Source organism: Oncorhynchus keta, chromosome 33 (genome assembly GCF_023373465.1).
Source record: "Oncorhynchus keta strain PuntledgeMale-10-30-2019 chromosome 33, Oket_V2, whole genome shotgun sequence".
NCBI lineage: Eukaryota > Metazoa > Chordata > Actinopteri > Salmoniformes > Salmonidae > Oncorhynchus > Oncorhynchus keta.
This window is the reverse complement of record NC_068453.1, coordinates 25,963,784-25,988,783: the sequence shown is the minus strand read 5'-3', so window position 1 is coordinate 25,988,783 and position 25,000 is coordinate 25,963,784. Positions and strand designations below refer to the sequence as shown.

The 25,000-nt window shown below is 45.0% G+C and overlaps 1 pseudogene; it reads left to right on the top strand.

Annotated features, from left to right (window-relative positions):
• Positions 1-25,000, top strand: part of LOC118375107 (staphylococcal nuclease domain-containing protein 1-like) — a 58,421-nt pseudogene that overhangs the window by 392 nt on the left and 33,029 nt on the right.

The window sequence follows — 25,000 nt, the reverse complement described above, 5'->3', positions numbered from 1 at the left end:
CTGGGATTTTCTGCACCGTGCTTCAACACCTGCATTGCAGCTCCTTCAAGTTGGATGGGTTCTGCTGGTGTACAGCCATCTTTAAGTCATATCACAGATTCTCAATTGGATTGAGTTCTGGGCTTTGACTGAGCCATTCAAGACATTGAAATGTTTCCCCAGTAAACTACTTGAGTGTTACACAGCACGCCTATGCTTGAAGATGCAAAATTTTTGTATTATGAAACAAACCTCCGTCCCAGTCTCAAAGAATGTGGAAGACTGAAACAGGTTTTCCTTAAGAATTTCCTGTATTTTAGTCGCCATCCATCATTCCTTCAGTTCTGACCAATTTCCCAGTCCCTGTCGATGAAAAACATCCCCATGGCATGATGCTGCCACCACCACTGTGGGGATGGTGTTCTTAGGGTGATGAGGTGTTGGGTTTGCGCCAGAAATTGAGTTTTCCTTGATGGTTAAAAAGCTACATTTTAGTCTCATCTAAACCAGAATACCTTCTTCCATATGTTTAGGGTGTCACCCACATGTCTTTTGGTGAACACCAAATGTGTTTGCATATTTTTTTCTTTAAGCAATGGCCTTTTTTCTGGCCACTCTTCCGTAAAGCCCAGCTCTTGTGGAGGTAATGGCTTAAAGTGGTCCTATGGAGATATCTCAATCTCCGCTGTGAGATTGCAGCTCCTTCCAGGGTTATCTTTGGTCTCTTTGTTGCCTCTCTGATTAATGCCCTCCTTGTCTGGTCCATGAGTTTGTGGGCGGCCCTCTCTTGGCAGGTTTGTTGGCCGGTCCCATATTCTTTCCATTTTTAATAATGGATTTAATGGTGCTCTGTGGGATGTTCAATGTTTCTGATATTTTTTATAACCCAACCCTGATCTGTACTTCTCCACAACTTTGTCCATGACCTGTTTGGAGAGCTTCTTGTCTTCATGGTGCCGCTTACTTGATGGTGCCCTTTGCTTAGTGGTGTTGCAGAATCTGGGGCCTTTTCAGAACAGGTCTATATACTTTTATTTGACTAATGGTATGGACTTCGGAGGCATTCTTGCACCAGATCTTATTTAGGGGCTTCATAGCAAGGGTTGACTACATATGAACACGCCACTTTTCAGTCTTTTTTTTGTATAATGTTTTGAAATAATTTTTTTCATTTCACTTCACCAATTTGGACTATTTTGTGTATGTCCATTACATGAAATACAAATACAAATCTATTTAAATAACAGGTTGTAATGCAACATAACAGGAAAAAAAATGCCAAGGGGGATTTATACTTTTGCATGGCACTGTACATACACACATACATACATATGTGCATACATGAACTGTGTGTGTGTGTGGGTTATGGTAGTGTGTGTGTATAAATGTGTGTGGGGCTCCCAAATTGCTGGCACCCCTGACTGTGCAATGCGCAAATAATGCATTAAACACCTATAAACAATAGAGTTATACCCAGAAACTCAGAACAGACTAACATGGGGGCATGGACTCTATTAATGTTTCAATGGAACCACAAAATGCTGGTTTATGTTGAAAATCAATGCTTCCCACAGTTTCACAAGTTGGCACCCTTAAAACATTATTTTAAATAACATCTGGAAACTGTTGATTAAAAACACTAGATTGCAGTTCTTGACACAAACATAAGTTTGTCTAAGTCTTACCAACCATGACTATATTGAGCCATTACATCACTTCCCATTCACTTCAATAGGCACACATACACAGGTCAGTCTCAAGGTAAAATCACATCTTTATCCTGCTCCTCATTCATCTACATTGAAGAAAAGAAAAGAACTTAACAGGTGACCTCAATAAGGGACAGATGCTCGTGGATTCACCTGGTCAGTCTGTGTGTGGAAAGAGCAGGTGTTTTAACAGATTGAATATAACACTGGGTACTGTCAGGAACGCTGATTTGGCTAAAAATGCAAAGATATGGAACCGTTTGATAACCTCGGTATGACAAAACATTTATTTTCCCCCTAATTATTGAAAAATGGTGAGAGAAGCAATAAGGCACCCCAATATATCACTGTGAACGGAAGTTCTGCAGGCCTTGCCTAAGAACAGCCTTGGAGTTCTGGAGTTTCAAAAAGCACCATCAGTCACCACCTCCACAACCACAGGCTCTTTGGAAGGTGTGAGGATCAAGGTACACTTCTTATGACAGACAAAATGAGAGAGAAAATCTGCAAAATCGCTTGTAGTTTTGAAAATCATTTGCAAATTATGACTGGAAAATAAGTATTCTGGTCACCTGAGATAACAGCATCGGCATGTTTGGCGTCACAGACCTGTAACGCATACAGGAGGCACCTCTGTCCTCCACTGTCTGTATTAATGGCACCTGTTTGGGGCTGTTTATCAGATGTAAAGGGGCACTGGTCCAGATTGATCAAAATGACATTCCAACTCCACTATGCCAGGCAATTTTAGGACACCAGAACAAATCTCGTAGACTCTGCACCAGGCTGGGAAGACTGAACTTTCCAAGGTAAGACAATGAAGAAACATACCTCAAGATCAATTATTAGAAATGGTGACAACAAAACCAATGTTCTGCCCTGGCCATCTCAGTTGCCAGACCTCAATCCAATGGAAACCTGTGGGCTGAGCGGAAGAGGGCAGGTGAGCTAAAACCACAAACCCAGAATGTGAAGGATCTTGAAAGGATCTGCACCAGAGGAATGGTCCAAATCCTCAAATGTGTTCATAACCTTGTCAAACATTACAGGAAAGACTCCATGCTGTTATCCTTGCCAGAGGTAGTTGCACTAAGTACTAAATGAGGAGTGCCGATAATTAGAAGAAGATTTTGGTTAAATTTATTTTTGTATTAAATAATTGTATGATTTTGGGGTTCCATTGAAACATTAAGGTATTAATTAGTATTAATAAGTATATATCATGTTGGTATTTTGAGTTTCTCTATAATTATATTGTTTATATATTTTTAAGTATTGTTTGTGCATTGCCAGTCAGGGACCAGGAATGTTGGAGCCCACATACAGTGGGGAGAACAAGCATTTGATTCACTGCCGATTTTGCAGGTTTCCCTGCTTCCATCAGCATGTAGAGGTCTGTCATTTTTATCATAGGTACACTTCAATTGTGAGAGACGGAATCTAAAACAAAAATCCAGAACATCACATTGTATGATTTTTAAGTAATTTATTTATTTGACACATCAGAGCAGAAAATATTTGGTACAGAAACCTTTGTTTGCAGTACAGAGATCATCACGTTTCCTGTAGTTCTTGACCAGGTTTGCCAAAATAACAGCAACAGTTTGGCCCACCTCCATAAGACCTTCTCCAGATCCTTCAGGTTTCGGGGCTGTCATTGGGCATCTGAACTTTCAGCTCCTCCAGATTTTCTATTGGGTTCAGGTCTGAACTTATTTGGGCCACCATCCAGGACCTTGAATAAATTCTAAAAGCCTCAATGTGTTTCCCTGGCTGTGTGTTGAAGTGTCATGCTGGAAGACCCAGCCACCCTCATCTTCAATGCTCTTACTGGGGAGGAGCTTGTTGGCCAAGATCTCGCTATACCCCATCCCCCTCCCCTCAATATGGTGCAGTCGTCCTGTCCCCTTTGCAGAAAAGCATCCCCAAAGAATGATGTTTCCTCCGCCATGCTTCACGGTTGGGATGGTGTTCTTGGGTTGTACTCATCCTTCTTCTTCCTCCAAACACGGCAAGTGGAGTTTAGACCAAAAAGCTATGCGCTGGCTTGAGCAGGGGGACCTTGCGTGCGCTGCAGGATTTTTAATCCATGACGGCGTAGTGTGTTACTAATGGTTTTCTTTGAGACTGTGGTCCCAGCTCTCTTCAGGTCATTGACCAGGTCACCATTTAGTTCTGGGCGGATCCCTCACCTTCTCATGATCATTGATGCCCACGAGTGAGATCTTCCATGGAGCCCCAGAACACAGGGTGATTGACCTTCATCTTGAACTTCTTCCATTTTCTAATATTTGTGCCAACAGTTACAAGATCACCAAGCTGCTTGCCTATTGTCCTGTAGCCCATCCCAGCCTTGTGCAGGTCTACAATTGTATCCCTGGTTTCCTTACACAGCTCTATAGTCTTGGCCATTGTGGAGAGGTTGGAGTCTGTTTGATTGAAAACAGGTGTCTTTATCAGGTACCGAGTTCAAACAGGTGCAGTTAATACAGGTAATGAGTGGAGAACAGGAGGGCTTCTTAAAGAAAAACTAACAGGTCTGTGAGAGCGAATCACTTACTGGTTGGTAGATGATCAAAATACTTATGTCATGCAATAAAATGCAAATGAATTACTTAAAAATCATACAAGGTGATTTTCTGGATTTTTGTTTTAGATTCCGTCTCTCACAGTAAAAAAAATTACAGACCTCTACATGCTTTGTCTGAAGTAGGAAAACCTGAAAAATCAGCAGTGTATCAAATAATTGTTCTCCCCACTATATATATACTGAGTATACACAACATTAGGAACACCTTCCTATTGAGTTGCACCCCTTTTGCCCCTAAGAACAGCCTCAATTCATGGAGGCATGGACTCTAAGGTGCTGAAACCACAGGATGCTGGCCCATTTGACTCTAATGCTTCCCACAGTTGTGTCAAACTGGATGTCCTTTGGGTGGTGAAACATTCTTGATACACATCAAAAACTGTTGTCTGAAAAACCCAGCAGATTCAGATTTGCAGTTCTTGAGACAAATGGTCCTGACCTACTACATACCCCGTTCAAAGCCACTTAAATCTTTTGTCTTGCCCATTCACCCTCTGAATGTCACACACACAATCCATGTCTCAAGGCTTAAAATCCATCTTTAACCTGTCTCCTCCCCTTCATCTACACTGATTGAAGTGGATTTAACAGGTGACATCAATAATGGATCATAGCTTTCAGCTGGATTCACCTGGTCAGTCTGTGTCATGGAAAGAGCAGGTGTTCTTAATGTTTTTATACACTGGGTGGTTTGAAGATCCTGAATGCTGATTTGTTGACAGCCGTGGTATATCATACCGTATACACATGGTATGACAAAACGTTTACATTGCAGCTCTAATTATGTTTAACCAGTTTATAATAGCAATAAGGCACCTCAGGGTTTGTAATATATGGGCAATATACAACGGCTAAGTTCTGTATCCAGGCACTTTGTGTTGCGTTATGCGTATGTAAGAACAGCATGGTGTCTGATTAGGCCATATACCACACCCCCTCGGGCCTTATGGCTTAAGTATGCGCAGTGTATGATCAAAACACAGTGTGTGTGTATATATACAGTATATACACACACACTAATAACTGGGCAGAGTTTGGTGAGAGCCCTAGTCTTTATAATATCTCTAGGTCTGTACTTGTGTGTCTGACTCAACACTCTGGTTTTTAGTCAAACACTCTGAAGTGCTTTAGTGTTATAGCAGTGTTGTCACTCTGTTAAAACCCTGATTTCTGTGAAGCCTGGGATGATCTGAGTGGGGATCACATAGCTAAGATCAAAACACATGGTTTGTCTGAGTGGGGATCACATAGTAAAGATCAAACACATGGTTTGTCTGAGTCGGGATCACATAGCTAAGATCAAAACACATGGTTTGTCTGAGTGGGCATCACATAGCTAAGATCAAAACACATGGTTTGTCTGAGTGGGGATCACATAGCTAAGATCAAAACACATGGTTTGTCTGAGTGGGGATCACATGGCTAAGATCAAAACACATGGTTTGTCTGAGTGGGGATCACATAGTTAAGATCAAAACACATGGTTTGTCTGAGTGGGGATCACATAGCAAGATCAAAACACATGGTTTGTCTGAGTGGGGATCACATAGTTAAGATCAAAACACATGGTTTGTCTGAGTGGGGATCACATAGCTAAGATCAAAACACATGGTTTGTCTGAGTGGGGATCACATAGTTAAGATCAAAACACATGGTTTGTCTGAGTGGGGATCACATAGCTAAGATCAAAACACATGGTTTGTCTGAGTGGGGATCACATAGTTAAGATCAAAACACATGGTTTGTCTGAGTGGGGATCACATAGCTAAGATCAAAACACATGGTTTGTCTGAGTGGGGGATCACATAGTTAAGATCAAAACACATGGTTTGTCTGAGTGGGGATCACATAGCTAAGATCAAAACACATGGTTTGTCTGAGTGGGGATCACATAGCTAAGATCAAAACACATGGTTTGGTCTGAACTGATCAAGTGTGTGTTTTTACATTTGTCTAAGCTTAGTATGTGTCCTAGCCTAGGATGTCTATTTTTGTGGTTCTGTCGTGTGTGTGTGTGTGTGTGTGTGTGTGTGTGTGTGTGTGTGTGTGTGTGTGTGTGCATCACATGCGTGTGCGTGCGCGTGCGTGTGTGTGTGTGTGTGTACGTCTCCGTTCGTGTGTGCAAACACATCCGTGTGTGTGAGGCGCATCCTTTTGTGTCTGTCCATGTGTGTGTTTGTAATGTGTGTCCTTACCCAATATGTATATTAGTTTATTTTTGAGTGTGTGTCTGGGTTCAAAACACATGGTGTGTGCTGTCTCCTCTCCACTGAGTCAGTGTGAAGCTGCAGCAGGTGATGTGGGCCATCTGTCCGCCCAGGCCTCAGCCTCACCTCCACTCTCTGGAGCTGACACAGCTCTCTACCTCTCTACCTCGCTCTCCCTTTTTCCACCTTTGTCTTTCTACCGCTCATTTTGATCTGTCTTTTCACCATTTCCCCTTGTCTACCTCCCCCCTCTTTCTGGCTCTTTTATTTCAAAACTCTGGTCTCTGCCTCTGTTGGTCTCTAGCTCTGATCTCTCTGTTGGCTCTTTTATTTCTCTCTCTGTCTCTCTCTCTGCCTCTGTTGGCTCTTTTATTTTCTCTCTGTCTCTCTCTCAAACCTCTCTGCTCTCTGTTGGCTCTTTTATTTCTCTCTCTCTGTCTCTGTCTGCCTCTGTTGGCTATTTTATTTCTCTCTCTGTCTCTCTCTCTACCTCTGTTGGCTCTTTGTTTCTATTCTGTCTCCTCTCTCTCTTTTATTTCTGTCTCTCTCTCTACCTCTGTTGGCTCTTTTATTTCTCTCTGTCTCTCTCTCTCTACCTCTGTTGGCTCTTTTTATTTCTCTCTGTCTCTCTCTCTACCTCCACTCTACAGCTGGCTCTTTTATTTCTCTCTGTCTCTCTCTCTCTCCCTCTGTTGGCTCTTTTATTTCTCTCTCTGTCTCTCTCTCTACCTCTGTTGGCTCTTTTATTTCTCTCTCTGTCTCTCTACCTCTGTTGGCTCTTTATTTCTCTCTGTCTCTCTCTACCTCTGTTGGCTCTTTTATTTCTCTCTGTCTCTCTCTCTGCCTCTGTTGGCTCTTTTTGTTCTCTCTCTGTCTCTCTTCTCTACCTCTGTTGGCTCTTTTATTTCTCTCTCTGTCTCTCTCTCTGCCTCTGTTGGCTCTTTTATTTCTCTCTCTGTCTCTCTCTCTGCCTCTGTTGGCTCTTTTATTTCTCTCTCTGTCTCTCTCTCTGCCTCTGGCTCTTTATTTCTCTCTCTGTCTCTCTCTGTCTCTGTCTCTTTTATTTCTCTCTCTGTCTCTCTCTGTTGGCTCTTTTATTTCTCTCTCTGTCTCTCTCTGTCTCTCTCTGTTGGCTCTTTCATTTCTCTCTCTGCCTCTCTCTACCTCTGTTGGCTCTTTATTTCTCTCTGTCTCTCTCTACCTCTGCTGGCTCTTTTATTTTATCTCTCTGTCTCTCTCTCTGTATCTCTGTTGGCTCTTTTATTTCTCTCTGTCTCTCTCTCTGCCTCTGTTGGCTCTTTTATTTCTCTGTCTCTCTGTTGGGCTCTTTTTATTTCTCTCTCTCTGTCTCTCTCTCTGCCTCTGTTGGCTCTTTTATTTCTCTCTCTGTCTCTCTCTCTACCTCTGTTGGCTCTTTATTTCTCTCTCTGTCTCTCTCTGCCTCTGTTGGCTCTTTTATTTCTCTCTCTGTCTCTCTCTCTGCCTCTGTTGGCTCTTTTATTTCTCTCTCTGTCTCTCTCTCTGCCTCTGTTGGCTCTTTTATTTCTCTCTCTGTCTCTCTCTCTGCCTCTGTTGGCTCTTTTATTTCTCTCTGTCTCTCTCTCTGCCTCTGGCTCTTTTATTTCTCTCTCTGTCTCTCTCTCTGCTCTGTTGGCTCTTTTATTTCTCTCTCTGTCTCTCTCTCTCTGGTACCTCTTTTGTTTTCTCTCTCTGTCTCTCTCTGTCTCTCTCTGTGTCTATGTTGGCTCTTTTATTTCTCTCTCTGTCTCTCTACCTCTGGCTCTTTTATTTCTCTCTTTGTCTCTCTCTGCCTCTGTTGGCTCTTTTATTTCTCTCTGTCTCTCTCTCTGCCTCTGTCTCTCTCTGCCTCTGTCTCTCTACCTCTGGCTCTTTTATTTCTCTCTCTGTCTCTCTCTGCCTCTGTCTCTCTCTCTCTGCCTCTGTTGGCTCTTTTATTTCTCTCTCTGTCTCTCTCTCTACCTCTGTTGGCTCTTTTATTTCTCTCTCTGTCTCTCTCTACCTCTGGCTCTTTTATTTCTCTCTCTGTCTCTCTCTCTGCCTCTGTTGGCTCTTTTATTTCTCTCTCTGTCTCTCTCTCTACCTCTGTTGGCTCTTTTATTTCTCTCTCTGTCTCTCTCTCTGCCTCTGTTGGCTCTTTTATTTCTCTCTCTGTCTCTCTCTCTGCCTCTGTTGGCTCTTATTTCTCTCTGTCTCTCTCTTGTCTGGCTCTTTTATTTCTCTCTCTGTCTCTCTGTCTCTGTTGGCTCTTTTATTTCTCTCTCTGCCTCTGGCTCTTTTTATTTCTCTCTCTGTCTCTCTCTGTCTCTCTGTCTGGCTCTTTTATTTCTCTCTCTGTCTCTCTCTCTACCTCTGTTGGCTCTTTATTTCTCTCTCTGTCTCTCTCTACCTCTGTTGGCTCTTTTATTTCTCTCTGTCTCTCTCTCTGCCTCTGTTGGCTTTTTATTTCTCTCTCTGTCTCTCTCTCTACCTCTGTTGGCTCTTTTATTTCTCTCTCTGTCTCTCTCTCTGCCTCTGTTGGCTTCTTTTATTTCTCTCTCTGTCTCTCTCTCTGCCTCTGTTGGCTCTTTTTTTCTCTCTCTGTCTCTCTCTCTACCTCTGTTGGCTCTTTTTATTTCTCTCTCTGTCTCTCTCTCTGCCTCTGTTGGCTCTTTTATTTCTCTCTCTGTCTCTCTCTCTGCCTCTGTTGGCTCTTTTATTTCTCTCTCTGTCTCTCTCTACCTCTGTTGGCTCTTTTATTTCTCTCTCTCTGTCTCTCTCTCTACCTCTGTTGGCTCTTTTATTTCTCTCTCTGTCTCTCTCTCCTCTGTTGGCTCTTTTATTTCTCTTTTCTTCTCTCTGCCTCTGTTGGCTCTTTTATTTCTCTCTGTCTCTCTCTCTACCTCTGTTGGCTCTTTATTTCTCTCTGTCTCTCTCTCTACCTCTGTTGGCTCTTTTATTTCTCTCTGTCTCTCTCTCTACCTCTGTTGGCTCTTTTATTTCTCTCTCTCTCTACCTCTGTTGGCTCTTTTATTTCTCTCTCTGTCTCTCTCTCTACCTCTGTTGGCTCTTTTATTTCTCTCTCTGTCTCTCTCTCTACCTCTGTTGGCTCTTTTATTTCTCTCTCTGTCTCTCTCTCTACCTCTGTTGGCTCTTTTATTTCTCTCTCTCTGTCTCTCTCTCTACCTCTGTTGGCTCTTTTATTTCTCTCTCTGTCTCTCTCTCTACCTCTGTTGGCTCTTTTATTTCTCTCTCTGTCTCTCTCTACCTCTGTTGGCTCTTTTATTTCTCTCTCTGTCTCTCTCTCTACCTCTGTTGGCTCTTTTATTTCTCTCTCTGTCTCTCTCTCTACCTCTGTTGGCTCTTTTATTTCTCTCTCTGTCTCTCTCTCTACCTCTGTTGGCTCTTTTATTTCTCTCTCTGTCTCTCTCTCTACCTCTGTTGGCTCTTTTATTTCTCTCTCTGTCTCTCTCTACCTCTGTTGGCTCTTTTATTTCTCTCTCTGTCTCTCTCTCTACCTCTGTTGGCTCTTTTATTTCTCTCTCTGTCTCTCTCTCTACCTCTGTTGGCTCTTTTATTTCTCTCTCTCTGTCTCTCTCTCTACCTCTGTTGGCTCTTTTATTTCTCTCTCTGTCTCTCTCTCTACCTCTGTTGGCTCTTTTATTTCTCTCTCTCTGTCTCTCTCTCTCTACCTCTGTTGGCTCTTTTATTTCTCTCTCTCTGTCTCTCTCTCTACCTCTGTTGGCTCTTTTATTTCTCTCTCTGTCTCTCTCTCTACCTCTGTTGGCTCTTTTATTTCTCTCTCTGTCTCTCTCTCTACCTCTGTTGGCTCTTTTATTTCTCTCTCTGTCTCTCTCTCTACCTCTGTTGGCTCTTTTATTTCTCTCTCTCTGTCTCTCTCTCTACCTCTGTTGGCTCTTTTATTTCTCTCTCTCTGTCTCTCTCTCTACCTCTGTTGGCTCTTTTATTCCTCTCTCTGTCTCTCTCGGTGTCTCTGCCTCTGTTGGCTCTTTTATTTCTCTCTCTCTGTCTCTCTCTCTACCTCTGTTGGCTCTTTTATTTCTCTCTCTCCCTCTCTCTCTCTACCTCTGTTGGCTCTTTTATTTCTCTTTCTGTCTCTCTCTCTCTGCCTCTGTTGGCTCTTTTATTTCTCTCTCTCTGTCTCTCTCTCTGCCTCTGTTGGCTCTTGTTTGTTTCCTGTTTTCTTTATTCTATTCAATTCAAGGGGCTTTATTGGAATGGGAAAATATGTTAACATTGCCAAAGCAAATGTTTTCTTTATCTCAGGGGTACTTACCCATCTTCTTTATATCCTCTCTCTCAGCTAATATTTCTCTCCTCTCTTCTGTCCCTAAATATCTGGTCAGATCTCTCTCTCTCTCAATCTCTCTTGTTCTCTCTTTCTCAATATCTCTTGTTCTCTCTTTCTCAATCTCTCTTGTTCTCTCTCTCTTGTTCTCTCTCTCTTGTTCTCTCTCTCTCAATCTCTCTTGTTCTCTCTTTCTCAATATCTCTTGTTCTCTCTCTCTCTCAATCTCTCTTGTTCTCTCTCTCTCTCAATCTCTCTTGTTCTCTCTCTCTTGTTCTATCTCTCTTGTTCTCTCTCTCTCAATCTCTCTTGTTCTCTCTCTCTCTCAATCTCTCTCGCTCTGTGTTTTTTTTCCTCTACCCTCCCTCTCTCTCTGGGCCTGTTACTAGTGGTGACAGCGTTTCTCCCCAGATGTCCTCTCTGCCCTGCCACCTGGAGTAGAGAGGGTGCTGCCTGGTCTCTCACTCACCTGCTGTGACTCAAACTGGCCAGTGGCCACACAGACAGAAACACACACACACTGTCCGTCAGTCATTCACTTAGACACATATTCATATTAATACATGCATATACTTTAACATGTATAAATACATTCTCCTCTGTTAGCATATATAGTTGAATGCATAGTTATGACCATCCACACACTGGTCCATTTCAGGCGCGTGCTAGTACTAACCTTGTTACAGTGTCCTGTCCCACTCAGCAGAAGTACCTGTTAGTGTCCTGTCCCACTCAGCAGAAGGCCCTGTTAGTGTCCTGTCCCACTCAGCAGAAGGCCCTGTTAGTGTCCTGTCCCACTCAGCAGAAGTACCTGTTAGTGTCCTGTCCCACTCAGCAGAAGTACCTGTTAGTGTCCTGTCCCACTCAGCAGAAGGCCCTGTTAGTGTCCTGTCCCACTCAGCAGAAGTACCTGTTAGTGTCCTGTCCCACTCAGCAGAAGTACCTGTTAGTGTCCTGTCCCACTCAGCAGAAGTACCTGTTCGTGTCCTGTCCCACACAGCAGAAGGCCCTGTTAGTGTCCTGTCCCACTCAGCAGAAGACCCTGTTAGTGTCCCGTCCCACTCAGCAGAAGGCCCTGTTATAGTGTCCTGTCCCACTCAGCAGAAGGCCCTGTTATTGTCCTGTCCCACTCAGCAGAAGGCCCTGTTATTGTCCTGTCCCACTCAGCAGAAGGCCCTGTTAACGTCCTGTCCCACTGAGCAGAAGGCCCTGTTAGTGTCCTGTCCCACTCAGCAGAAGGCCCTGTTAGTGTCCTGTCCCACTCAGCAGAAGGCCCTCATTCATATTGCATATCCCCACCCTGCCCCCTTGGCTCTCTCTCCTCCTCTCTCTTTCTCCCTCTATCCGTCTCTCTCACCACCTCTCCCTCTCTCTCTCACCCTGAGCTCCCTCTATCCGTCTCTCTCACCACCTCTCCCTCCCTCTCTCACCCTGAGCTCCCTCTATCCGTCTCTCTCACCACCTCTCCCTCCCTCTCTCACCCTGAGCTCCCTCTATCCGTCTCTCTCACCACCTCTCCCTCCCTCTCTCACCCTGAGCTCCCTCTATCCGCCTCTCTCACCACCTCTCCCTCCCTCTCTCACCCTGAGCTCCCTCTATCCGTCTCTCTCACCACCTCTCCCTCCCTCTCTCACCCTGAGCTCCCTCTATCCGCCTCTCTCGCCCTGAGCTCCCCTGCGGAGTGTGAGACAAGCTGACCACAGGAGGAAGAAGAAACAAAAAGCCCCCCAGTTTTCCCCCTTGAACACTCAGCATCCCTCTCTACATACACACACAGAGACACACACCACATTCACACCCCAAGGGCAGCTTGCTCGGGGGTTGCCATGGAGACAGGACCAGGGCAAAGAGGAAGGAGAGCAAGCGAGAGGGACAGAGCGATGATGAATGGGGAATGTTGGGGTGTACTCAATTGATCCCTGTTTTTTAAAGCCATGGCGGGGCGTGTCTTATTGCTCTTCAATACTCCTAATTGGCTTCCTTGTCTTGCTCTCTGAGCACAATATGAGTCCCTTTTATTAGAGGGCTAAAGATTTCAGGATAAACTGTTCTGGCTCAACAGCCTCCAGCAGGGTGACCTAACCCCTTGACCTCCCCTCTCCTCCTCTTCCACCCCGTTAGGAGGATGCGCGTGCTGACGTGGTGGACAGCCTGGTGCGGGACATCCAGAACACCCAGTGTCTCCTCAACGTGGAGCACAGCGGCGTCACCTGCCCCCACGTCACACTGCAGTTCGCCGACTCCAAGGACGACGTGGGCCTCAGCCTGGTCAAGGAGGGCATGGTCATGGTGGACGTGCGGAAAGAGAAGCACCTGCAGAAAATGGTAGGAAAATGGCAGCCTTGGCGGTATTCAAAGAGAGAAATGAAAGTTATGTTTACCTTAAAGTCATTATAAAACTGAAAACTTATCAGGGCACTATGGCCAAAACAGATGTGTTTTATGTACCAGGGCTAGCATTGGGCCAAATGAATTGGCGTTAGAGTTTAGAAAAGGTTACGCTGACATGTGCCAGACGTTTTCAGGTCATAGTGACTTTGTCAGAGCCAAAACATGATACTGGGTGACAGTGTATGTGACTGGCTGGCTGTGAAAGGTCTAGTCTATTTCAACAAGGCTGTTCGCCTCACACTACCATGCTAACAGGTCAGTGTTTTTGTTATGAATAAGTGCTAGCATGTGGCTAAATGCTGACATGTTTAGTAATCCAAAATGAAGACCGATCTGAAGCGATGCATCTCTCGGTACGTCTAGCGCTCAGCAGGACAGGTCCCTCTGACGGCGGCCATTTTGTAATGTCATGAAGTGCAGCTCGTTTGCCTTCCCTCATTATGCTAATTCAGCTGGCAGACTCAAAGCCTCTCTGTAAATGAAAGATAAAGGCACAAAACTGAAATATTTATTCCTGGCGCAATTACCACTCCTACACGCCCCGACATTACTCCACTCTGTCATTTAGGTACAAAGTGGCACACACACGTTCACACACAGACACAGAAATGGGCTCACCGGTCAGAACACAAACACTCATAAACATATGAATGCACACCCACACAGAATGTTATACTTAATCACCCTCGTTTCCCTACACCACCACTAAAGTTTTACAACCCATTGGAAGACACTTATTCAGCCCACGTCAGTCAATAAGTAACTGTATAGTGTGTATTTGTCGCCAGGGAGCTCACCTTTGACCTCTTTGGGCCACTGAGACTGTAAACAGTATTGTGTTGAAACGACCCACTGGAACAGAGTCAGAGCAGTGATTAAAACCCAGCTGTCCACTGAAACAGGCTGATAGAGCCATGCAGTCTGAACCCTGCTGTCCACTGAAACAGGCTGATAGAGCCATGCAGTCTGAACCCTGCTGTCCACTGAAACAGGCTGATAGAGCCATGCAGTCTGAACCCTGCTGTCCACTGAAACAGGCTGATAGAGCCATGCAGTCTGAACCCTGCTGTCCACTGAAACAGGCTGATAGAGCCATGCAGTCTGAACCCTGCTGTCCACTGAAACAGGCTGATAGAGCCATGCAGTCTGAACCCTGCTGTCCACTGAAACAGGCTGGTAGAGCCATGCAGTCTGAACCCTGCTGCCCACTGAAACAGGCTGATAGAGCCATGCAGTCTGAACCCTGCTGCCCACTGAAACAGGCTGATAGAGCCATACAGTCTGAACCCTGCTGTCCACTGAAACAGGCTGATAGAGCCATGCAGTCTGAACCCTGCTGTCCACTGAAACAGGCTGATAGAGCCATGCAGTCTGAACCCTGCTGTCCACTGAAACAGGCTGATAGAGCCATGCAGTCTGAACCCTGCTGTCCACTGAAACAGGCTGATAGAGCCATGCAGTCTGAACCCTGCTGTCCACTGAAACAGGCTGATAGAGCCATGCAGTCTGAACCCTGCTGTCCACTGAAACAGGCTGATAGAGCCATGCAGTCTGAACCCTGCTGTCCACTGAAACAGGCTGATAGAGCCATGCAGTCTGAACCCAGCTGTCCACTGAAACAGGCTGATAGAGCCATGCAGTCTGAACCCAGCTGTCCACTGAAACAGGCTGATAGAGCCATGCAGTCTGAACCCTGCTGTCCACTGAAACATGCTGATAGAGCCATGCAGTCTGAAACCTGCTGTCCACTGAAACAGGCTGATAGAGCCATGCAGTCTGAACCCTGCTGTCCACTGAAACAGGCTGATAGAGCCATGCAGTCTGAACCCTGCTGTCCACTGAAACAGGCTGATAGAGCCATGCAGTCTGAACCCTGCTGTCCACTGAAACAGGCTGATAGAGCCATGCAGTCTGAACCCTGCTGTCCACTGAAACAGGCTGATAGAGCCATGCAGTCTGAACCCTGCTGTCCACTGAAACAGGCTGATAGAGCCATGCAGTCTGAACCCTGCTGTCCACTGAAACAGGCTGATAGAGCCATGCAGTCTGAAACCTGCTGTCCACTGAAACAGGCTGATAGGGCCATGCAGTCTGAAACCTGCTGTCCACTGAAACAGGCTGATAGGGCCATGCAGTCTGAAACCTGCTGTCCACTGAAACAGGCTGATAGGGCCATGCAGTCTGAACCCTGCTGTCCACTGAAACAGGCTGATAGAGCCATGCAGTCTGAACCCTGCTGTCCACTGAAACAGGCTGATAGAGCCATGCAGTCTGAACCCTGCTGTCCACTGAAACAGGCTGATAGAGCCATGCAGTCTGAACCCTGCTGTCCACTGAAACAGGCTGATAGAGCCATGCAGTCTGAACCCTGCAGTCCACTGAAACAGGCTGATAGAGCCATGCAGTCTGAAACCTGCTGTCCACTGAAACAGGCTGATAGAGCCATGCAGTCTGAACCCTGTTGTCCACTGAAACAGGCTGATAGAGCCATGCAGTCTGAAACCTGCTGTCCACTGAAACAGGCTGATAGGGCCATGCAGTCTGAAACCTGCTGTCCACTGAAACAGGCTGATAGGGCCATGCAGTCTGAACCCTGCTGTCCACTGAAACAGGCTGATAGGGCCATGCAGTCTGAACCCTGCTGTCCACTGAAACAGGCTGATAGGGCCATGCAGTCTGAACCCTGCTGTCCACTGAAACAGGCTGATAGAGCCATGCAGTCTGAACCCTGCTGTCCACTGAAACAGGCTGATAGAGCCATGCAGTCTGAACCCTGCTGTCCAACCCTGCTGTCCACTGAAACAGGCTGATAGAGCCATGCAGTCTGAACCCTGCTGTCCACTGAAACAGGCTGATGGAGCCATGCAGTCTGAACCCTGCTGTCCACTGAAACAGGCTGATGGAGCCATGCAGTCTGAACCCTGCTGTCCACTGAAACAGGCTGATAGAGGCATGCAGTCTGAACCCTGCTGTCCACTGAAACAGGCTGATAGAGCCATGCAGTCTGAACCCTGCTGTCCACTGAAACAGGCTGATAGAGCCATGCAGTCTGAACCCTGCTGTCCACTGAAACAGGCTGATAGAGCCATGCAGTCTGAACCCTGCTGTCCACTGAAACAGGCTGATAGAGCCATGCAGTCTGAACCCTGCTGTCCACTGAAACAGGCTGATAGAGCCATGCAGTCTGAACCCTGCTGTCCACTGAAACAGGCTGATAGAGCCATGCAGTCTGAACCCTGCTGTCCACTGAAACAGGCTGATAGAGCCATGCAGTCTGAACCCTGCAGTCCACTGAAACAGGCTGATAGAGCCATGCAGTCTGAACCCTGCAGTCCACTGAAACAGGCTGATAGAGCCATGCAGTCTGAACCCTGCAGTCCACTGAAACAGGCTGATAGAGCCATGCAGTCTGAACCCTGCAGTCCACTGAAACAGGCTGATAGAGCCATGCAGTCTGAACCCTGCAGTCCACTGAAACAGGCTGATAGAGCCATGCAGTCTGAACCCTGCTGTCCACTGAAACAGGCTGATAGGGCCATGCAGTCTGAACCCTGCTGTCCACTGAAACAGGCTGATAGAGCCATGCAGTCTGAACCCTGCTGTCCACTGAAACAGGCTGATAGAGCCATGCAGTCTGAACCCTGCTGTCCACTGAAACAGGCTGATAGAGCCATGCAGTCTGAACCCTGCTGTCCACTGAAACAGGCTGATAGGGCCATGCAGTCTGAACCCTGCTGTCCACTGAAACAGGCTGATAGAGCCATGCAGTCTGAACCCAGCTGTCCACTGAAACAGGCTGATAGAGCCATGCAGTCTGAACCCAGCTGTCCACTGAAACAGGCTGATAGAGCCATGCAGTCTGAACCCTGCAGTCTATCAGGCCTGTTTGTCTTATGCTGGTCATGTCCCTGTGCTGCTCCCTCTGAAACGATGCAGTCTGTTCAGACTGAGATGTGAAGGCTCTGGGTGCATCTCTTTCATTGATATAGTCTAAAGTGGTATAGTTTTAATAGTCTTAAAGAGGGGAGGGGGGCTAGACAGGTGAAAGCACCCTGAAGGCCTTCGACCTTATCACTTTAAAGTCCCCCTGGCAAACAAAGCTCCTCTGTCAGCAAAAGACTGACCACTAACTGAGCTCAGCTTCCATTTCCTCAAACAGCCTTTATTTTGAAATGTTTAAAGCTGGAATGCTTAGTGGTGAAACTCCCACGTCCATTTGTGATATTACAACAACAAACACAGTTTTTTCCCTCCTGACATCATTGTATTCCAGATGACAAATTGATGTTCTCAGGCGCTGGTCTTGTTTCATAGAGGAGAGCGAGATTTGTTAGATTTATTTGAAGGAAACTCTGTTTGTTTTGTGGATATGCCCTGTAGCAAATGGACAACACACTTAAGCATTGTCCATGTAATAAAGATAGACAATATACGTATAATCATAAATGTATGTACCAGCTGCTAGTATTGTTGGAGAGAAAAAGAGGGAGGTCTATAGAGAGGAGAGAACGACAGAGAATGAGGATGGATGGATAGAGAGGAGAGAATGACAGAGAATGAGGGATGGATGGATAGATAGAGAGAGGAGAGAATGAGGGATGGATGGATAGATAGAGAGAGGAGAGAATGACAGAGAATGGGGGATGGATAGAGAGAGGAGAGAACGACAGAGAATGAGGGATGGATGGATAGATGGAGAGAGGAGAGAATGACAGAATGGGGGATGGATGGATAGATGGAGAGATCGACAGAGAATGAGGGATGGATGGATAGATAGAGAGAGGAGAGAACGACAGAGAATGAGGGATGGATGGATAGAGAGAGAGAGGAGAGAATGACAGAGAATGGGGGATGGATAAATAGAGAGAGAGAGGGATAGAGAGAGCAGAGAACGACAGAGAATGGGGATGGATAAATTGAGAGAGGGGGATAGAGAGAGGAGAGAACGACAGATGGATGGATAGAGAGAGAGAGAACTACAGAGAATGAGGGATGGATAAATAGAGGGATAGAGAGGAGAGAACGACAGAGAATGGGGGATGGATAAATAGAGAGAGAGAGAGATAGAGAGAGAGGGAGGACAAAGAATGGGGGATGGATAAATAGAGAGAGGGATAAAGAGAGGAGAGAACGACAGAATGGGGGATGGATGAATAGAGAGAGAGAGAGAGAGAGGGATAGAGAGAGAGAGAATGACAGAGAATGGGGGATGGATGGATAGATAGAGAGAGGAGAGAACGACAGAGAATGGGGATGGATGGATAGATAGAGAGAGGAGAGAACGACAGAGAATGGGGGATGGATAAATAGAGAGGAGAGAACGACAGAGAATGGGGGATGGATGGATAGAGAGAGAGAGATGGAGAGAATGACAGAGAATGGGGGATGGATGGAGATAGAGAGAGAGAGGAGAGAATGACAGAGAATGGGGGGATGGATGGATAGAGAGAGGAGAGAATGACAGAGAATGGGGGATGGATGGATAGATAGAGGAGGAGAGAACGACAGAGAATGGGGGATGGATAAATAGAGAGAGAGAGGGATAGAGAGAGAGAAACGACAGAGAATGGGGGATGGATAAATAGAGGGGGATAGAGAGAGGAGAGAACGACAGATGGATGGATAGAGAGGAGAGAACTACAGAGAATGAGGGATGGATAAATAGAGGGATAGAGAGAGGAGAGAACGACGGAGAATGGGGGATGGATAAATAGAGAGAGGGGGGATAGAGAGGAGAGGAGGACAAAGAATGGGGGGTGGATAAATAGAGGAGAGGGATAAAGAACGACAGAATGGGGATGGATAAATAGAGAGAGAGAGAATGACAGAGAATATATATAGATAGAGTGATGGGGATAGATGCATAGAGAGAGAGAGTAAGGGGGATATAAATAGAGAGAGAGTGAGGGGATAGATGAATAGAGAGTGAGGGGGATAGATGAATAGAGAGAGAGTGGGGGATAGATGAATAGAGAGAGAGTGAGGGGATAGATGAATAGAGAGAGAGTGAGGGGGATAGATGAATAGAGAGAGAGTGATGGTGATAGATGAATAGAGAGAGAGTGATGGGGATAGATGAATAGAGAGAGAGTGATGGGGATAGATAAATAGAGAGAGTGATGGGGATAGATAAATAGAGAGAGTGTTGGGGATAGATGAATAGAGAGAGAGTGATGGGGATAGATGAATAGAGAGAGAGTGATGGGGATAGATGAATAGAGAGGGTGAGGGGGATAGATGAATAGAGAGTGATGGGGATAGATGAATAGAGAGTGAGGGGGATAGATGAATAGAGAGTGAGGGGGATAGATGAATAGAGAGAGGGTGAGGGGATAGATGAATAGAGAGAGTGATGGGGATAGATGAATAGAGAGAGGGTGAGGGGATAGATGAATAGAGAGTGATGGGGATAGATGAATAGAGAGTGAGGGGATAGATGAATAGAGAGAGAGTGTAGATGAATAGGGGGATAGATGAATAGAGAGAGAGTGAGGGGGATAGATGAATAGAGAGAGAGTGAGGGGATAGATGAATAGAGAGAGAGTGAGGGGGATAGATGAATAGAGAGAGAGTGAGGGGATAGATGAATAGAGAGAGAGTGAGGGGATAGATGAATAGAGAGAGAGTGATGGGGATAGATGAATAGAGAGAGTGATGGGGATAGATAAATAGAGAGAGAGTGATGGGGATAGATGAATAGAGAGAGAGTGTTGGGGATAGATGAATAGAGAGAGTGAGGGGGATAGATGAATAGAGAGAGAGTGAGGGGATAGATGAATAGAGAGAGTGAGGGGATAGATGAATAGAGAGAGAGTGAGGGGATAGATGAATAGAGAGAGAGTGATGGGATAGATGAATAGAGAGAGAGTGATGGGGATAGATGAATAGAGAGAGAGTGATAGATGGGATAGATAGAATAGAGAGAGAGTGAGGGGATAGATGAATAGAGAGAGAGTGATGGGGATAGATGAATAGAGAGAGAGAGTGAGGGGGATAGATGAATAGAGAGAGAGAGGGGATAGATATAGACAGAGAGCGATGGGGATAGATGAATAGAGAGAGAGTGATGGGGATAGATGAATAGAGAGAGAGTGATGGGGATAGATGAATAGAGAGTGATGGGGATAGATGAATAGAGAGAGAGTAAGGGGATATAAATAGAGAGAGAGTGATGGGGATAGATGAATAGAGAGAGAGTGAGGGGGATAGATGAATAGAGAGAGAGTGATGGGGATAGATGAATAGAGAGAGAGTGAGGGGTATATATATATAGACAGAGAGCGATGGGGATAGATGAATAGAGAGAGAGTGATGGGGATAGATGAATAGAGAGAGAGTAAGGGGGATATAAATAGAGAGAGAGTGATGGGGATAGATGAATAGAGAGTGAGGGGGATAGATGAATAGAGAGAGAGTGATGGGGATAGATGAATAGAGAGAGAGTGATGGGGATAGATGAATAGAGAGAGAGTGAGGGGATAGATAAATAGAAGAGAGTGAGGGGGATAGATGAATAGAGAGAGAGTGAGGGGGATAGATTAATAGAGAGAGAGTGAGGGGGATAGATGAATAAAGAGAGAGTGAGGGGGATAGATTAATAGAGAGAGAGTGAGGGGGATAGATGAATAGAGAGAGAGTGAGGGGATAGATGAATAGAGAGAGAGTGAGGGGATAGATAAATAGAGAGAGAGTGATGGGGATAGATGAATAGAGAGAGAGAGTGAGGGGATAGATGAATAGAGAGAGAGTGAGGGGATAGATGAATAGAGAGAGAGTGATGGGGATAGATAAATAGAGAGAGAGTGGGGGGATAGATGAATAGAGAGAGAGTGGGGGATAGATGAATAGAGAGAGAGTGGGGGATAGATGAATAGAGAGAGAGTGGGGGGGATAGATGAATAGAGAGAGAGTGGGGGGGGATAGATGAATAGAGAGATAGTGGGGGGGATAGATGAATAGAGAGAGAGTGATGGGGATAGATGAATAGAGAGAGAGTGAGGGGGATAGATGAATAGAGAGAGAGTGATGGGGATAGATGAATAGAGAGAGAGTGATGGGGATAGATAAATAGAGAGAGAGTGATGGGGATAGATTAATAGAGAGAGAGTGGGGGGGATAGATGAATAAAGAGAGAGAGTGATGGGGATAGATAAATAGAGAGAGAGTGATGGGGATAGATGAATAGAGAGAGAGTGGGGGGATAGATGAATAGAGAGAGAGTGGGGGATAGATGAATAGAGAGAGAGTGGGGGATAGATGAATAGAGAGAGAGTGAGGGGATAGATAAATAGAGAGAGTGATGGGGATAGATGAATAGAGAGAGAGTGAGGGGGATAGATGAATAGAGAGAGAGTGAGGGGGATAGATAAATAGAGAGAGTGATGGGGATAGATGAATAGAGAGAGAGTGATGGGGATAGATAAATAGAGAGAGAGTGATGGGGATAGATGAATAGAGAGAGAGTGAGGGGGATAGATGAATAGAGAGAGAGTGAGGGGGATAGGTAAATAGAGAGAGTGATGGGGATAGATGAATAAAGAGAGAGAGTGATGGGGATAGATAAATAGAGAGAGAGTGATGGGGATAGATGAATAGAGAGAGAGTGGGGGATAGATGAATAGAGAGAGAGGGGGATAGATGAATAGAGAGAGAGTGGGGGGGATAGATGAATAGAGAGAGAGTGAGGGGGATAGATAAATAGAGAGAGAGTGATGGGGATAGATGAATAGAGAGAGAGTGAGGGGGATAGATGAATAGAGAGAGAGTGAGGGGATAGATTAATAGAGAGAGAGTGAGGGGGATAGATGAATAGAGAGAGAGTGAGGGGATAGATAAATAGAGAGAGAGTGATGGGGATAGATGAATAGAGAGAGAGGAGGGGATAGATGAATAGAGAGAGAGTGAGGGGGATAGATAAATAGAGAGAGAGTGATGGGGATAGATGAATAGAGAGAGAGTGAGGGGATAGATGAATAGAGAGAGAGTGATGGGGATAGATGAATAGAGAGAGAGTGAGGGGGATAGATGAATAAAGAAAGAGAGTGATGGGGATAGATGAATAGAGAGAGAGTGATGGGGATAGATGAATAGAGAGAGAGTGAGGGGATAGATGAATAGAGAGAGAGTGAGGGGATAGATAAATAGAGAGTGAGGGGGATAGATGAATAGAGGGATGGGGATAGATGAATAGAGAGAGAGTGAGGGGATAGATAAATAGAATAGAGATGAATAGAGGGGGGGATAGATGAATAGAGAGAGAGTGAGGGGGATAGATAAATAGAGATAGGGGATAGATGAATAGAGAGAGAGTGAGGGGATATATATAATAGAGAGAGAGAGTGATAGGGATCGATGAATAGAGAGAGAGTGAGGGGATAGGGATAAATAGAGAGAGAGTGAGGGGATAGATGAATAGAGAGAGAGTGAATAGATAAATAGAGAGTGAGGGATAGATGAATAGAGAGAGAGTGATATATATATATATAGAGAGAGAGAGTGATAGGGATCGATGAATAGAGAGAGAGTGAGGGGGATATATAGATAAAGGAGGAGGATAGGGATCGATGAATAGAGAGAGAGTGAGGGGATATATATATAGAATGAGGGGGATAGATGAATAGAGAGAGAGTGATGGGGATAGATGAATAGAGAGAGAGAGTGAGGGGATAGATGAATAGAGAGAGTGAGGGGATAGATGAATAGAGAGAGAGAAGTGAGATAAATAGAGGTGAGGGATAGATGAATAGATGATGGGGATAGATGAATAGAGAGAGTGAGGGGATAGATAAATAGAGAGTGAGGGGGATAGATGAATAGAGAGAGAGTGAGGGGATAGATAAATAGAGAGAGGGGATAGATGAATAGAGAGAGAGTGAGGGGGGATATATATAATAGAGAGAGAGAGGATAGGGATCGATGAATAGAGAGAGAGGGGGATAGATAAATAGGGATAGATGAATAGAGAGTGAGGGATAGATGAATAGAGAGAGAGAGTGAGGGGGATAGATAAATAGAGAGTGAGGGGGATAGATGAATAGAGAGAGAGTGAGGGGGATATATATATAGAGAGAAAGGGATATATATATAGGAGAGTGATAGGGATCGATAAATAGAGAGAGAGTGAGGGGATAGATAAATAGAGAGTGAGGGGGATAGATGAATAGAGAGATAGATGAGGGGGATATATATATAGAGAGTGAGGGGATAGATGAATAGAGAGAGAGAGTGATGGGGGATATATATGAATAGAGAGAGAGAGTGAGGGGATGAATAAATAGAGAGTGAGGGGATAGATGAATAGAGAGAGTGATAGGGATAGATGAATAGAGAGAGAGAGTGAGGGGGGATAGATGAATAGAGTGAGGGGGATAGATAAATAGAGAGAGAGAGGGGGATAGATGAATAGGAGTGAGGGGGATAGATAAATAGAGAGAGAGTGAGGGGATAGATAAATAGAGAGTGAGGGGATAGATGAATAGAGAATATAGATAAATAGAGAGAGAGTGAGGGGATAGATAAATAGAGAGAGAGTGAGGGGATAGATAAAGAGAGAGAGAGTGAGGGGATAGATAAATAGAGAGAGGGGATAGATAAATAGAGAGAGAGGATATATAAATAGAGAGAGAGAGTGAGGGAAGATAGATAGAATAGAGAGAGAGTGAGGGGATAGAATAGAGAATAGAGAGTGAGGATAGAGATGAATAGAGAGAGAGAGTGAGGGGGATAGATAAATAGAGAGAGAGTGAGGGGATAGATGAATAGAGAGAGAGAGTGAGGGGGATATATATAATAGAGAGAGAGAGGAGGAGCCAGAGGAGGTGATAGGGATAGAGATGAGATAGAGATAGGAGAGTGCGGGATATATATATATATGAGTCAGGCGCAGTGAAAGGGATGAGAGGATAGATGAATAGAGAGAGAGAGTGGCTAGGAGAGCGATAGAATGAGAGGAGATGAATAGAGAGAGGGGGGATAGATGAATAGAGAGAGGGGGATAGAGAATAGAGAGGGGGAGGATAGATGAATATAGATAAATATAGAGAGTGAGATAGATAAATAGAGAGAGAGTGAGGGGGATAGATAAAATAGATAGATAGATGATGAGAGAGTGAGGGGGATAGATGATATAGAGAGAGAGAGTGAGTAGGGGGATAGATATTAATAGAGAGAGAGATGAGATGATGATAGATGAATAGAGAGAGAGATTAGGGATTCAAATCAGAGGTTAGTATGTTATATAGAGAGAGAGGTGATAGGGATCGATAAATAGAAAAGAGTGAGGGGGATAGATGAATAGAGCAGTCAGGGATAGATGAATAGAGAGAGAGAGTGAGGGGATAGATGAATAGAGAGAGAGAGAGTGAGGGGGATAGATAAATGAAAGTGAGGGGATAGATGAATATTGTCAATAGATTAAGTGAGGATATATATATAAGAGAGAAGGCAGGAGCCAGCCAGAGGAGGTGTGGAGGGGGAAGATAAAGAGCTGAGATAGGGAGAGTGCGGTCTGAGTCAGGCGCAGTAAAACCAGGCATGCATCACTGCAGGGCCAGAGTGGCTAACTTTAAGAGCGCAGAGCCGTGACGGGCAGTTAGCTAGAGGCCCCCAAACAGAGGACTAGCTGAAGGGCCCACACACGTTATTGCATAGGGCTTGTTTGTTGATTAGTATTCGCCTACACAGTAATACATAGAAATGATGGTTGATATTAATATAGAAATAGGATTACCATTTTATGGATATTACATCAATACATAGTGATGACATCGAGCGTATATGTATATTCACAGGTATTACATTTCAAATCAGAGGTTAGTAT